This window comes from Leptidea sinapis, chromosome 6, assembly GCF_905404315.1.
Source record: "Leptidea sinapis chromosome 6, ilLepSina1.1, whole genome shotgun sequence".
Taxonomy (NCBI): Eukaryota; Metazoa; Arthropoda; class Insecta; order Lepidoptera; family Pieridae; genus Leptidea; species Leptidea sinapis.
In genome coordinates this window covers 1,649,373-1,667,361 of record NC_066270.1, presented here as the reverse complement: position 1 = coordinate 1,667,361, position 17,989 = coordinate 1,649,373, and the positions used below count along the sequence as shown (strand labels likewise).

At 34.6% G+C, this 17,989-nt stretch overlaps 1 protein-coding gene across 1 annotated transcript in view; it reads right to left on the bottom strand.

Annotated features, from left to right (window-relative positions):
• The window catches only part of LOC126964887 (uncharacterized), a 389,045-nt gene that overhangs the window by 41,896 nt on the left and 329,160 nt on the right, over positions 1-17,989 (bottom strand). The gene's annotated exons all lie outside the window — the stretch shown is intronic.

The following is a 17,989-nucleotide window of genomic DNA, read 5'->3' as shown; positions in this document are numbered from 1 at the left end:
GAATTCCAAACAGCTTGCACAGTAATTGAAATGTTGAAGAAGGAAGTTTTATGAACAGGTGTACAGAGCAAGGGATTATAGATAGACCAAAGATATAGTCCACTTTCATTATTCATTTCCTAATGAATGTGGACGCAGCGAAATAAGTATGTAAGGATCGATTCAATATATATTGTACAATAAGTATTGACGAGCGCATCCGCCAGTAGAACACTAGTAACACGACAAGCTCTGTACCCAACATTATACTGCATAAGATGGCTTTGCTAAACAGCAGTTGCCTACATAACTAAGCATGACAGATAAGTCTCTTTCAATACACACAGAATAAAGTGTTCACCTAAAGAAGTTGTCGCTTCAAAACCAGCAGAGAAATATAAAATTCACAAAGCGTACCCAAGCTTCAAAGACACTTAAATATTAATATCGAAGTAATTTATACGTTCAATAATAATGCCGAAACATCTCTAAAGCACTTCTCTATTGAATCTTATAAATATTCAATTATTGGTATCACACCGTCTTCGAGCGACTATTAATTTTAACGGGCAGTTTACGTCACACAAATGCCCGTTCTCGAGGTTCTCCAATATACTGGGAATTGCTTTCTGAACTGTCAACTAAGGTGCGTTAAAATAAGATAAATGTCGATACTTTTCCGAGGTTTGGGGAGAATCTACGCACGAGCTACTCCACGACCTGTAATTTGATCTATGAATTTATGTGAATGAAGCGGAATACTCACTTCAAGCTCAAGAACTGTTAACACGATATGTGAAGTGCCTTAAATTTCTCCAATTGAGGTTACAGTTCTTTAAGGGATAGGAAACAGTAAAATGATTTATAATTTTTGAAGTAATAATTTCTTATATCAGGGTAAACCACTACGTAACGTAACGCGTTACGGCGCCAGTCTGTGTGGCTTCCCTTTCTCTCACGCATACGGCAGCAGTAGGCAGGCTCCTCCTCTCTCTAACCAATTGTTACTTTTTTAGGATTTAATAATGCCCAGCCAATGTCATATTAGTATCATCAGGGTAGGTCATATATCCAGATTAGATGATTCAAGATAGACGAAAAGAGTTACGGAATGGATACCATGGGATGGCTCTAGACAAAGAGGGAGACAAAAGAGAAGATGGAGTGATATTTTTACTTTAAGAGTTGGACCGGACTGGATGAGAGGAGCCAGAGATACCCTCTGTATTGGAACCGTTTAGGGGAGGCCTTAGCCGTAGAGGCAAATACTACTTAACTTATTTAGTATACTTAATTTAGTACTTATCAATATTTAATTTAATATCAAAGTTAATTTTAAGATATTTTTGGTTAAAATTGGAAAGTAGTAGAAATAAAGGCTATTTTATTTTATTTATTTTTAATGATACTAATAATGTTCATATACAAAATTCTTATGTACATTTTCAAGAATTGTAAATATGAATAAAAAATATTTTGTAATGAATAAAATATTTTATTAATAAATAACCTTTTCTTACATAATTTTTTTTTTATGGAATAGGAGGACAAACGAGCGTACGGGTCACCTGGTGTTAAGTGATCACCGCCGCCTACATTCTCTTGCAACACCAGAGGAATCACAAGAGCGTTGCCGGCCTTTAAGGGAGGTGTACGCGCTTTTTTTGAAGGTACCCACATATTATTATATCTAAGCTTTTCTCAAGTTAAAAAATTTCAATATTAAATAATTCAACTTAGATTAGTTTAAGTTATCACTTCTATCGGGTGTCCCCAAACGCACACTTGTTTCTGTTAAATTTACATTATTTGCTTGGTTTCAGGTGTGTTTTTTGATAATTGATTGTCGAACAAATTATATTTAAAATATAACAAAAGCCGTACTGTTGAAAAAATTTCTCACGATACAAAGCAATAGCTAAATTGATCCTAAGGAGACAGTTTTTACCGTTTTATTACTAAGAAACTTTTTAGAAAACATTTATATTATGGTGCTTAAAAACGTTATATAGTGGTGTTTATGTAGATTGCTTAACGGACTTGCTGTCTGTCTCCTATAGCTACATTCTCATTGGTTTCAATATATTTTGAAAGTGAGCTAAAATTTTCCGTAGGTCACTCAGGTATATAAGTTATCTTAAAATAGCAATAAATAGGCATCTACGAATATAATTAAAAGAAGATCAGCCAAATGATAACCAACGCAAACCTTAAAATTTTATGTGTAGATATACTAAATTTTTCAATGCAGCAATGAACGTAAGTGCTTGGCAATTTGATTACAGACAGTGTTCCGTTACTTTGTCATGGATTCCGTAATCAGAACCTAACCAAACTATCTTTGAAGTATATCCTTTCCAATAAAAAAAGAATCATCGAAATCGCTTGGCGCGATATTGAGTTATTCGTAAATTTATCATCCACTTTGCTATACGTATGTATAGCAAATTTAAGAATTTTATAGTTTTTTCATGGATGCCATTGTCAGATCTAACCAAATTACAACGGGAAGCACCAGCTTTCAAATAAAAAAAGTTAAAATCAAAATCGGTTCACCCAGTCGAAAGTTTTGACGTAACAAACATAAAAAAAAGACATACCGACGAATTGAGAACCTCCTCCTTTTTTTGAAGTCGGTTAATTACTAAGACTTCTTATAAAAGCAGCTAAAGCCGTACGTCCGTCCTTCTGTAAGTGTGTACTACATTTACCGCTATTACAAAAAATTTAAATTGGTAAATGATTTGAATGATTGTTGTTATGTGATTTAAAAGATGGGCTGTGAGTTTCTTATCAGTTCTTCTCCCCTTGTCATAGCCCCTAACGAACTGATGTAGCTTCATGACGTTTACCAAGAGTTGTTGCAATATGCAATGTTATTATCACTCCCTATGTTAAATATATCTGACGGAGTTTACGTCAAACGTCAGGTTGACACAACTGTCAATGTCAACCTAGCGAAGCGTGATTGTCGATGGCTGTGCGGGCGGACATCTTGACTTCACTTTTGAACGAGACGGCGCCAGCGCACCACGCTTGTATCGAATCGCTCGGAATCTTCGCCATCGCGCTGTGTTACGATTTAATTTAGTTGATTTGCTGTAGTAATCATCTCCAATTGCCTAATTACGTTGTGATTTCTTTGAAAGTAATTAAAATACGCCGGTTGTGATCCAAAGGCATTATTTTATTGTTTCCGTGTTCACCTACCCACATAATTGGAAGAAGATGAATGCTGGTGAGGGGCCTGCAGGCCATTCTGGCTCTTCATATCTATCTATCTATTTAGAGTTCCACGGAAAAATAAAAACTAACGAAATTTTGAACTAAATATGATTAAACGGTTTATCACGACATCTACGGACAGTCGGCAACTCTATATACATATTTATAGTATAATGAAAATGACCTCTGTTTCAGGCTCAATCACGCCTAAACCACTGATCGTATCGACATGAAACTATCACCATTCGATGCGAAATTTATCCTAGATGTTTCATAGCTACTATTACTACTTATTTTTTGCTTGTTATATTATTTCCTATTAAAATTCGCCCAGCAAAGCGAGCGGGGCCGGCTAGTATTATATAAATAGAAAATGTGTGCTACAACGGTTAACTAATCCTTACCCTATTATAAGGAAGGATTTAACAAACAATCTCTGTTTGCACGCAAACTACGACCAAACATTATAAACTTTAGCCTTATCTCTGGCGAAGTTTTGGGGCCTGTGAAAATGTCGGATAATGTTACATCTTGTGTAACACATTAAGCAGTTAATGCCACGAATAGTTTAAACCTGGATGAAATGTACTGTGATCATTGTCATAAAAGGTTTCATCGGACTTTATCGAGCATAGCAAAAATTGTTGCAAAAGGATTTTGAACTAGCAGAGATATAAAATACTGTATTACCATATAGCGTATACTAGCTGACCCGGCAAACGTTGTATTGCCATAAAAATTGTAGATTTCTTTTCTACTTACCTACTTCACGCTTATTTTATATTTTGGATAATTCACACTATAGTTTTACAAATTATAGCCTATGAGTTATTCTGGTGTGTAAGCTATATTATTATAATGTTTCATCAAAATCCATTCAGTAGTTTTTGCGTTAAAGAGGTACAAACATACATCCAGACATACAAACTTTCACATTTATAATATTAGTAGGATAGATAAATAAAGCGTACAAGACAGAAGAACATATGTAACGGAGATAGATACAGTAAGATAGAGGAATGCAGCGAATATATTGTTACTGTAACTGATTTTAAGTGATAATAAAAAAACCCCCTACTTTTAAGATACCAATCGAAAGAATGGCCAAAAACTTATAATTATTATTTTATATAATTTTTTTACATTGAGATCGGTTCGATTCCCAGACGAGGCAAGTAATTTTTAGAAAATCTTTGAACAATAGAATGCAGATTTACTAATTTTTAAAAATAACATTAAAGCAGGCCGCACTCCAAACATACACTTATATCTTGATAATTGTGGCGCCACATTTGAAACGCGACACATATAACGTATACGGGGTATATCTGTACACGAGCACGCACACTAAGTACACATTTGTAACGCGCGCACTGTATGGCAAGACGTTGTACCAAAGAGCATAATAATATATAGGGAAAAGAGAGCCCTCCCTACACATTATGAGCTGTCTATTTGAAAACTAGCGCCATCTGAATATTGGCCCCGAAAATAACTATATAATAAGCTCGAAATTATAAAATTCATTTTTAATGTTGTGACGCAATTAAATAACTAACTCTACTTTTTAATGTAGGTATTGCAATTTTTTACCATGTTGTTTAATTTTGTCACAACATAGAAGATAAAGGATAGATTTAGTAGTGTTAATATGCAAAATGGAACACGAGAGCTACATACATGCGCAAACGCTAGGAGTAGCCGCCATTTTATGGCCAGTGGGCAGTGACACAAATAAAGAAAAGTATAAAGGTTTCAAAGCGAGTGACAACTGACAAAGCTTTCATTTTCGGGCCAACTAACAGATGGCACTACAGTCTTCTGAAAACGTCACTTTAAGGCATCTGTCATTAATTCAAGATCGAACACGGACGTTTTTTGTGTCGCGTAGGTTTGCAAAAAGGAAAGAAAACACGACGAATTTTACGTTGAGTTTATTGCAGAGGTTTAAAAAACCCAATATTATACAACCATTCGCTTACTGATTATAGAAACACACGGATTACAGAAATCATTTGGACTAAAATTGGCGAAAAATTCAATGAAAGGAGATCTTGATTAAACAGACGAACACAATAACGTCTTTTTTTTGTCATTAATCGCCACATCAAGAAATCGTCGTCGTCAGACGATGATGTCGACATTCTCAAAGCGGTGCCTCGCTACAACTGTGCTGCCGATGTGCGCGTGTACAATACGTTTGTAGCAAGCTGATTTGTAGCGCAATGAATGTGGCGACACAAATGTACCATTCGTCTAGCATGTGGCGCCGGTGTGCGGCCTCACTAAGTCTTCTTTCAGTAAAATACCATATTTACGATATTTAAGGTACTTTCTCTTCATGTCCCATAATATTGGGACGTCCTGTATATGTATTATAGTAATAGTATACCTAATATCTAATATTTTCTTAATACTATATAATATCTAAGTCTATGGTGTTTACTTACTCCTGATTGTACGGCTGATTGATAATTATTTTTACGTCTAATTTTTTTTTCAAAAAATATAATAAAATAAGGAACTTCGTTCCAATAAGATAGATACTTAGATTAAGGATTGGTCTTCGTTGGGCTCCAACTAGACACCGCAGGCGTAGCTGCAAAGTGCGGCAACTAATACTACGCCCAAGTGGGCATACTCGAACCAGTCTCGAACAATGTGTAACGTTGACGTTCTGTTGAACTTTGCAAATAATTGAATCTAAAATGCCGGATTGCGTAGTAAAACTTTCTAAAAATAATACTACAAGAAATAAGAAAGACACAGGGATCACATATCATCAGTAAGTATTTTGTATTTTATTAATTTCAATGTAAAATAACACGAAGCGTATGTTACTAAATTTGAAAGATGCCATTGAGTGTCAAGATGCCACGCACACAAGCATCTAATAGTTGCCGTAATAAAAAAGCTATTTTCTTAGGTAGTGCGGTGTCTAGTTGGAGCGCAGCAGAAATCAATCCTTAATCTAACGATAGATAAAATAAAACTCAAAATGTTATAAGCTAAAATTTTACAAAATTTGTTAATTTAAGAAATTATTTTACAAAAAGGTAAGGCAGGTTTTTCTTAAACTGTAAATACATAATTTATAGACACTAGCTGACCCGACAGACGTTGTTATGTACCTGTATAGAATAAATAAAATAGTTTTTTTTTATAAATTTGTCAGTAATATTTCATAACATCAAGAATTATTTCGTAAAATTTGCTCCCTGTTGTTACAATTGTTGTTTTACAGCAAAACTGTCAAACCGTGCGTCAATAAATTCTCTCATAGATATTTGTTTCTATCTATATATATAAAAATGAATTGCTGTTCGTTAGTCTCGCTAAAACTCGAGAATGGCTGGACCGATTTGACAAATTTTGGTCTTAAATTAATTGTGGAAGTCGAGGGAAGGTTTAAAAGGTAAATAAAAACAACGATTGATTTCCCTTTGATGTGTCCCCCGTCGTACAGAAATTAAATAAAAATAATAGTTTAAAATGTTAGCTAATTAGAATTTTTCTAACTTTCTGAGGAGGTAAAAAATATACTTTATTTTAGGTAACTATAGCTGGTGTATTACTTACCAGTTGTTGACTATCTATCAAATTACCTTTATGTAATAAAAGTATGGCGATATCTAGATTCAATATAAAGTTATACGAAAATTCATGTGCGGACGATGTTGCGGGTATCAGGTAGTTGGAAATAAAAATAATCTCTCAAGTTGGACTAAACTGCACTCCATGAAGTAATCCCCATTAAAATCCGTTCATTAGTTTAGGAGTTCACTGGAATATATTAAGATAGGTAAGTGAGAATTACCAGCAACTGCCCACAACAATTTAATCTCAGTTTAATTTCCAATCCAATGTTCCTGTAACTATCTCCATTCTCTGTAGTAATGAACAGCATATCCTACTTGCATGATATCAAGACGTGCCACTGTAAATTACATTTCACACGATAACTAGGTCATACAATTTGCAAATGAATCTACGAAACCATCTATGGGAACTTTCGTTTAGTTTTATGAATTGATAGAGGTTCTATTTTCAATATCTTATATCTTTAAACGAGCAATTCTTGTAAATATACATATATAATCAGAATCTCGGAAACGGCTGCAGCGATTTTCATAAAATTTAGTATACAGGCGATTGTGGGAGTTGGTCTAGCTTTCAGGATTCAAATAAAAAAAAATCGTTTTATCCATGTTTTATTGAGAAACAGCTACAATAAAATTAGAATACAAAGGTAAATTTCGCCACTATATACAAGACTATAAATGCAGATGTCCTATTAGTTTATATTGTTCAAGTTTTGTACATTCTTAAAAATCCGAGCAAGGCTCGGTCGTCCGGATATTTATAATAAATAGCCTATCATATAAAATCACCTTATTTTATAATTTGCACATAATAACTTGATTATGCGTTACCATAGCAAACCAAAAAACAATATCAATTAAAATTCCACGAAAAAACGATTTAACAAAACAAATACTTTTATTGTGAGCGACCGTACAATTCCTGAAGGCGCCGCAGCTAGTGAAATTACTGGTCAAATGAGACTTGACAGCATATGTCTCAAGGTGACGAGCGCAGTTGTAGTGCCGCAAAAAATTTTTGGGCTTTTCAATAATCTGGAGCGGCACTGCATTGTAATGGGCAGGACGTATCAATTACCATCAGCTGATCGTCCTGCTCGTCTCGTCCCTTATTTTCATAAAAAAGACACTTAAGTAATTGGAATGGTTTGACATGACACTTCAAGGATATGTCAAGTTGATTTCCTTGGATTCCTTCATCCAACATCCAGATGGTGAGTCTGATATCCGAATTAGTGGCGTGATGTTACGTTGGTAATTTATATTTGCAGATAGTATTTCGAGATCCCTGTCTTTAATAATTTACTGTATCCAGTATCATTTTGAGCTTTCGGAAGAGATCGCTTCTAGTGAGATTAACAAGACTTACTCTCTTTATAGCTTTAGATCTTTTAATCAATTTTATCTGTAAGTAAATAAGTAAGTCTGTTTGTGACGCAATACATTACCTATGTATCTATATGCAATTATTGTTGTTGAGCAATTATTTATATTTGCTTTTGAATCTTAATATATATAAATTACGTGACACGTGGTTTGTCCTCGATGGACTCCTAAACTAATGAACGGATTTAAATGGGGATAACTTCATGGAGTGCAGCTTAGTCCAACTTGAGAGATAGGACAGTTTTTATTTGGATTGGGACCCATAATTATTTTTATTTCCAATATTTGTTTTGTATGGACATATTTTCTGTGAGAATTTATTGACGCACGGTTTGACAGTTATGCTGTGAAGAAATAATTTCATTATAACAACATGGAGCATATGTTACGACATCATTCTTGATGATATGAAATATTGTTGACAAATCCATAAAAACAGTTTATTATTTTTTATGTACAGAATAACGTCTGTCGGATCAGCTAGTATATTATATGTGTTAAAACGATTATATTTTTGTTGCAACGAAATATCGACTTTTTGGTGTCCGTATGGCAAATACACGTGCTGTTTATGCAAAGTTCCAAATAAATTTAACGTTTTGAAGGGGTCGAAACTTTCGTTCAAAGATACATTAGGAACATACATATAAACATAGGTAATTATATATTTATTTGTAAATCAAGCTAATTAAGTGTTTTTTAATTATAGTATTGTCATCGTCCTTCAATCCAACATTTATGGTGGGTGAAAATAACGTCTAAAGATTCAGTTTCATAGAATACCAAGGTTATAAAGCATATAAAAACAATTGTATTTCGAATTACGAACCTCGTCTTAATAAAGTGTTCACTTCCGACGTGAAACGTGGTGACAGACCGATTTATTTCTCCTTTTTTCAATGTATACCAGTGCCGGATTAAGCAAACGCGAGGCCCGTAGCAAATTCTTTCAGAGAGCCCTTGGTCTATATTGGAAATAGTCTGTTACCGAGTGTCTGACGTGGATTGCCTTAGTTGTAAAAGTTTCATGTTTTTGCGACTTCAAGAAACCACATCTTAATAAGTTTCATTCAAAAATTACGCTCAAGCAGAGATTAGTTAGAGAGAGATCGTTTAAACATGCGGGACCCCCTTTCGCGCGGGGCCCGTATCAATTTTACCAGTAGGAGGCTCCTTTGCACAGGATGCCGGCTAGATTATGGGTACCACAACGGCGCCTATTTCTACCGTGCAGCAGTAATGTGTAAGCATTACTGTGTTTCGGTCTGAAGGGCGCCGTAGCTAGTAAAATTACTGGGCAAATGAGACTTAACATATAATGTCTTAAGGTGACGAGCGCAGTTGTAGTGCCACTCAGAACTTTTGGGGTTTTTCAAGAATCCTGAGCGGCATTGCATTGTAATGGGAATGGCGTATCAAATACCATCAGCTACCCGTCCTGTTCGTCTCGTCCCTTATTTAAAAAAAAATGCTAAATTTACTACGTGGTTAATCCGTCACTGTTCTATACACAATATATAAGGACATGTCATACGTCTGATAGCGGAACGGCAAAAGTTTGCATAAAGACAATGTAAGCACACTTTTATCCCTAGTAGTCAACTGTCAACTGTCACTGTCCGAATCAAACCTGACCTAAATAAAAGTTTTACATTGCTGCTTATAGACCATGAATATTTAAAACAACTAGAGTAAATGCAGGAATGTATAGATATATCAAACGAACTTATTATGGTGTAATTTTTGGCATGTTTCTTACTTAAGCGATTCACTCAATTGTATAACGGCCGTTTTCAATATTGATCTCTAGTTACGGATACATAGCTGTCACCGTTTAATAACATGACCTTATCTATCCATAGTAATGTCCAATATAGTTATAGTCCAGAGCCTATAAGTTATTGAAATGTAAGTAAGCGCAAAAGGATAGATAGAAGGGCAGTCATTGATAGATGACGGCTACGATCTTGTAAAAAACGGAGGTAGCCACTGCAACAAACTTAGCCGGATTATCGGATCGGATAAGTCGGCAATAGCCTATATTTACAACTATTTCAAACTTATGTCAAATCACTGCACGTTTCATACTAAATTAAATTACATTAATTTTTGCTTAGGCAGTCGCGCCTCTTACGTAGTATTTATATCCTCTTTGTTTGTTTTTATTCGAAATAATTTGTCTATCGGCCGTTTTCAATAACCTATCTATTCTTAATTTAACTTACTATTGGTAGACAAATCTATCCTTTTACGCTAACTTACATTTCAATCACCTATCGACAAATAGCAGTGCACTATAACTATATAGGACATAACTATGGTTAGATAAGATCTTGTCATTAACCGGTGACAGCAATGTATCCGTAACTAGAGATACGTTATTGAAAACGGCCGTACCAATATGTATAGAACGTCATATTCACACAAAGAATTGTGTTTTTTTTTATGGAATAGGAGGACAAACGAGCGTACGAGTCACCTGTTGTTAAGTGATCACCGCCGCCCACAATCTCTTGCAACACCAGAGGAATCACAGGAGCGTTGCCAACCTTTAAGGAAGGTGTACGCGCTTTTTTGAAGGTACCCATGTCGTATCGTCCCGAAAACACCGCACAAGAAAGCTCATTCCACAGCTTTGTAGTACGTGGAAGAAAGCTCCTTGAAAACCGCACTGTGGAGGACCGCCACACAACCAGATGGTGAGGATGATATCCTAACTTGTGGCGTGTCGTGCGAAGGTGGAATTCGGCGGCAGAAATCAGTTTAAACAGCTCTTCGGAACACTTCCCGTGATAATTGCGGTAGAAGACACACAATGAAGCGACGTCTCTACGCAACGCCAAATGATCCAGCCGTTCACAGAGCACTGAGTCCCCGACAGTTCGAGCTGCTCTGCGTTGCACGCGGTCAAATGGATCGAGCTAATACTGGGGTAGCTACATGGAGTATTGCTGTCATCTCTGGATGACAGCAATACTCCATGTGTGGCCGGACCTGCGCTTTGTAGAGCGCTAGAATGTGGGCCGGCTTGAAGTATTGCCGTGCTCTATAATTCTATAACAATAATAATAAAAACAACTAAACAAAAAACAATAATTCTCAATCTATACAAAATCCTCCGCAGTACACAATATTTTTCCCAGTGTAATAAAATTTGTAGCAGTTTCAACTAGTTACATGAAAAAGGCTCGCGTGAGTTGCTCTAAACTTTCACCAACATCAAACTGCGGTAATTCAAAATATAACTATGCTTCAACTGTGGAGGCTAAAACATTGTTAACTCACACGTAAAAATCAATGACAGGTTTGAATTATGGTGTCGAAATATTGGACGAATAGATAGTGAGGACGAATAGTAGAGAATAGAACGTGTTTAGATATAAAAAAGATGCTCATTTTTTTGGAAAAATAAATTTCAAATTTCGCCTTATAATTAAGCCTTATATATGTAGGTATCAGAAAAATTATTTCTACAACCCTATCTACGTGTTGAGGGATAAAACTTTATTATGCTTAAAAAACTAATACATTAGGTTTGTGGGGGAAAATCCGGGAAACTGGGAAAACCTAGCTTTTGCTATCACTTAACCTAACTTAAGTCTAATGACTAGAGCTTAAAACTAAGGTAAATAAATACATAGATGGTGTATACACGTGTATATTATATAAATATAAGAGGGGTGTGGGGTGGCGGGGGATCTCGGAAAAGGAGTGGAGGGAGAGGAAATAAGTATTTTTTTTGAAAACGCTAACAAAATGCTAGGAACACTTTTGATGTGATACATGCGTCGGGTGGTCTTATCGCTCCGCTCAAGACTGTCTTCAAGTGTTTAAGCTAAGTCATGTTTAGGCGCCTTGAGTGTTTTAATACAATATAAAACAATAATATAATTTTACCAGTGGGAGGCTCCTTTGCACAGGATGCCGGTTAGATTATGGGTACCACAACGTCGCCTATTTCTGCCGTGAAGCAGTAATGTGTAGGCATTACAGTGTTTCGGTCTGAAGGGCACCGTAGCTAGTGAAATTAATGGGCAAATGAGACCTAACATTTTATGTCTGAAGGTGACGACCGCTTAAAATTTTTGGGGTTTTTCAAGAAGCATGAGCGGCACTGCATTGTAATGGGCAGGGCGTATCAATTACCATCAGCTGAACGTCCTGCTCGTCTCGTACCTTATTTTCATAAAAAAAAGACTTTTACACAAATTGTCTTGCCCCAAACTAGACATAGCCTGTACTATATATAGGTACAAAACACACATTATTCAAATTCAAAGACATACTATTTGTAATAAATTCAAATTATTTTTAATTTAAATGGAATTAAAATTACTATCTGAACGACAAAAGCTACCCATTCGAAAATCTATCCCTCAGACTTGTGAAGAATGGGCGCAAAAGCTCTGCGGGCTTCTTTTTATTTTAAATATAATTTCGTACGATTCATTTATTATTAAAAAGCCTTAAGGCGTTCTATTTTAATAATCTGTGGTGGTGGTGTTATTCTGTACATTTTCTGGAATCTTGGAATCAACAGTTCTTACTTTTATATGTATTATAAACTTAGATAAAGAATTGGTCTTCACTGCGCTCCAACTAGACACCGCACTACTTGGCATCATGACACCAAGTGGAATCTTTCAAATTTAGTAACATACGCTTCGTGTTATTTTCATTAAATTAATAAAATACAAAATACTTACTGATGGTAATATGTGATTCCAGTGTCTTTCTTATTTCTTGTAGTATTATTTTTACAAAGTTTTACTACGGAACCCGGCATTTTAGTTTTAATTATTGTTTAACAGAACATGTGGCACGTCAACGTCACACATTGTTCGAGACTGACTCGAGTACGACCCCTTGAGCGTACTATTAGTTGCCGCACTTTGGGATTACGCCTGCGATATCTAGTTGGATCGCAGCGGAGACCAATCCTTAATCTAAGATTATAAACTTATTTTAATTCAAATTATTACGTGCTCAATATATATTTGAGTTAGTACTATTATAAACTACATTGATAAAATGTCAACTGAGATCTATGTATACCATTGTATGTTGTATGTATAGAGTCGTATGTGAGTGTTTATGAATGGGCCATCAATTGTGGGCCTAAAGCATTCAAAGGCCATCAATTACAATGTCCCGTAGCATCACGAAATGGCTTTTAGCTATTTTAAGTCGTATTTTTATAGGAGCTTTTGGCACGCGACTACTGAGTATAAGTATACTGTGGCATTTAATAGAAAATACATTGTCGAGCCTCAACAGTCTACCTTTTTCACATTTTCCGTTCGTTCAAGTGTTTAACAGAAACTTTAATTGAGGCGACGCGTTATATTTTTAGGAGTACGTATTAATTATTTCTTTAATTTTAATTGTGAGTAAATTTAATGTGTGTAGTTATTATTTAAGTAGTAGTTATGTAATTTATATACAAGACTAGCTGACCATATAATCTGTTAATTATAAAAAAACTCTTGCGGGCGGAACTTTGTAAAATCCGTTGTTAGATGACCTCTACTCTGCGAAAGGAATATTCCAACCAAATTTCAATTCTTTACGCCTTATGGTTTCAAGCATATCGTAATGAGTCAATACATAGGTGGAAATCTTAATATATATAAATCCCGTGTCCTGGTGATTCTTTCCAGTGAACTCCTAAACTGGAGTGCTGTTTAGACCAACTTGAGAGATAGGTTAGTTTTTATTTCAATTTGGGACCCATAATTATTTTATTTCCAATATATTTTGTTTTGTATGAACATATTTTATATTTTTAACGCACGGTTTGACAGTTCTGCTTTGAAGCAGTTTCATTATTACAACATTAAGCATATTATTGACAAATTCATAAAAAAAGAGTATTTTATTTGTTATGTACAAAACAACGTCTGTCAGGTCAGCTAGATTCTTATATAGATTAAACGATTCATTCTGTAAATTATTCAATTTCGAAACATGAAGTTGAAGTTGCGCGATAGAAAAAAAAACTCCTTAAGTTATTTTTAACAAAATAAACTGAATAACAAAGCGATATGTTTTTGATAACTAATACATTTAATATTTTCGAAAAATGTATAGTAGGTATGTCTTAAGTAATGAGAAAGAAATGCTTAATTTACGCTCCAACTACATGAGTAACTAAACGGTACAGAGGGAAAGCTTCTTAAGAGAGGGCAAAATTGTTACCTACCTAATTTGGTAGGGTTGTCACAAAAAGTTAAGAGAAATTTAGCAAAACATTTTTTATTCGTTTTTTATTGGGTTTCAATCAATGTTGCGCGTCCTTGCTATTAACTATCATTACTGCAGCAGCAGTTCGTAGTAAAAACGTAATTAGATATCATAACTAAACTTACATACAAAACTTCGTGAACTTGCTATCATATTATTGCATATTGCTATCGGGAAGTGTTATAAACGTTACTTTCAATATTTGAACTTAAACAAATACCTACATAGTTATATACCAACCAACCCACAAAAGATGTCGAAAACATACCGTGATGTTACTGTCTTTCCATAACCAAAGGGATCACACAAATATAAATATCAAATATTTACTTACGTATTGTAGTCCTTGGGACAGTTAAAATATGATTGACATTTATATTTTTTCTCGTGTTATTCTGACATCCAGTACAGTAAGCAAGCATATTAATAATATAAAATCACTTTTTATGTTAAAATATTTAAGCTTGTAATAAAAATAACAATACGTTTGTCACGCTAATCCTGAGATTGTCAACTGTTTATATTACAGATTATAACCAGTTTCGCCGCAAACGCAACAAGCGACCAGTGGACACTTACATATGCCCCGGATCATTGAAGTAGTGCAACCATTTCGCTTGGTAGTGTAGTAAGCTTTCTCTCTGTACCTGTTTTATTTACTCATGTGCCCTAACCGCCTAATTTCGTCATGTTATCGCTAGAAGTTTGGTGCCGCCTTAACAGATTGACGTAACGACAGGGTTGACCTAATTTAAAAATTTCAATTGTACTTCCTTTAAAAACATAACTCAACCTCTTTGTTTTGTGTTTATTTGGTACAGAAAAAGGGAAATATTTAAATACCCAAATCACAAAGCGGTGGCAATTATTTATTCAGGGGAATTTGAAATTTAAAAGGCAAATGGTTTAGCTTTTCGAGCGGAGCACAAATGGCGCTGGTTTTTGTGGTCGTACGTATTAGCCGAGTGAAGAGTGAAGTGAAATACTTGTACAGAACTTGTTTTAGGGTTACGATTTGGTACTTGCTTTTATTGTAGTATGTAGTTATAATTTCAGGTTTTTTTGATTTTGGGATATTTTTTTGTTGTTTGTTTTGTAGGTAAATAGTAAATAATGGGTGCGGTTTACTGTGGTCGGTTAATCCCGCGAATCCGTCGCGAATTCCCTTATTTTTTATCTTTTTTTGATTATATTATAGCTTTACAGTTCTACTAGGTGCATTCTGTAAAAGCATCCTGTATATTTGTATTGATAGCAAAATCAATACAACACGAAATTTGATTATTACAACTTAGACTCTTTAAATCTTAACATTTTTTTATTTATTCAGAAATAAATAAAACCAATAACTATATATTATACTTAAAAATAAGAAGGCATACTTGTACCCGTGCACAAAATAGCTTGATCATCGTCGTTTGAAATACTCCAAGGATATCCTTTACAGTTGATGAAGATGAAAGTCAATGCATGAATCCAATCATTAGTCAATCAAAAATTATTTGAAAAATAATAATAAAGCGCGCGAAATTATTATAAATCGCTTTCCACAACTTAAATCCGTAACAAAAGTCCTTCATAAACGTAAACATATTTGAGTAAACTTATTCATAATATTATAACGTAAACGTGTAAAGCATTTCACTTAAATAATAAAAAGGCATAACCAAATAAAATGTTTGCGAACAAAAGTTTACATTTCATTCGCAATCCACACCTCACATATTCGCGGTACCGAGCTAATCATATTTAAACACCGTAATTCAGAAAGTTGCGTTAATTTCGTTAAAAGGTTTCGTTGCCGCCGTACCTCTGTAATTACTTTTGAGGTTCGGAAACGACACTTAGTAAAGTTGACTCGGTAAAGATCTTTTACGGTTGAACCGGCTGAATTGGGTTATTTGATTTGGAAATTATGTCATTTTGTATTTTTTTTATTAGTTCCGGGCAGATATTAGCATTATTAGGCTTTGGTTAGATGGTAGCATTTCAAAGCGTGGTTTAAGAGATAGAATTATATGTAAATGTTATATTTAATGTAGTAATCATAATATGTACTGTACATACATACTAATTCATGTATGAGATTAATGGTTAAGTCATAAAAAGCGGCCAAGTGCGAGTCGGCCTCGCCCATGAAGAGTTCCGTAGCAACAAGTAACATAATTAGACCATAATTTTTGAAACCAAAAAAAAATAAGAGTAGGATGCAACCCATTGAAAAAGGACGAGAATATAACAAAAATGAAAGAGAAAATAAATTACGGGCGATCTGAGGTCGGGAAGTGGAAAAAGGGGGGTGTTTTAGGATAAAAAACGGTTTATCTCGATTTCCGCCAAAACTACAAGTTCTATGGCAAAAAGTTAAATGGCAAAGTTGTAGGTATAGTAAACGTAGAGATGCGCTTTCACCTCTTTAAATATGGTAAAAATAGCACTTCTACACACACAAAGATGTTAAAGTGTTATATTTTTTGTACATATTTAAAACTTTAGGATCGAAGTTGTTTCTTGCACTGCACGAAAAAGTGTAAGATTTTTTCCGTCACCACTGTTATTTGGACAGTTTTTCACTGAACACTTTGTGGGTGGCGTTGTATTCAGAGCGCAGTCAAAACAAAACTGAACGAAAACTCTGCCTAAAAGAGGCGCAGGCAGAATTTTGTTTCAGACACTTTTAGAGCGTGATTGTGAGACTAGTTGTTTATTGTATGTCAATTATATATCGTACAAAGTACAATGATACAAGAACATGTGGAAAAGTTACATTGGTGCAGGCGTCGCGTATTTTATTAATAATATATGGGAAAAAGAGGAAAACAAAAAGAAAGAGTTCCCCAAGTAAAGATTAAAGCATATAAAATATTACAAATAAAAATCACTTTATTCATTATTTTATTGATCACGGAAATGACACTTATAAATATGAAAAGAAAATCTCATTGAATTTACCGCTACTTCGTAAAGCACTTCCTACATATTTTTGAACATGCGCAGAATATTGTTTAAAGCTCAATCCTCGTTGTTTATAAAAAAACAAAATATCCATGATTATTATATAAGTAAATTAAATGGAAATAAATAAAATACATGCGACATAACTAAAGATTATTTTTAGCTCAAGTAAAGTATACCTTTGATCTAAAATACGGGATAAATCTTTGATGCCAAATGTAATACAAACGAATTTTATTGTTATTAGATTTCAGAGCAAACGTTTTGTTTTTTCTAACAATAGGGAAGAGAAATGGAATCAATTACTAAGCAATATATTGTAGAAAGCGTGAATGCTGCTTTAGGATGTTTGTGAAAATTGCTTTCGTGCCGAATTTATTGTTGACTATCAACAGACCAACATATACCTAAAGGTTTGGTTAATTTGGTAAAAAAAGATTAGGAAAACCGTTGACCCTAAAGGCCATCCTTGCAACGTCCAGCATTTTTTTTTTAATGAAAATAAGGGACAAGAAGATGGTAGTTGATACGCCATGCCCATTACAATGCAGTGCCGCTCAGGATACTTGAAAAACCCAACAATTCTGAGCGAGCTACAA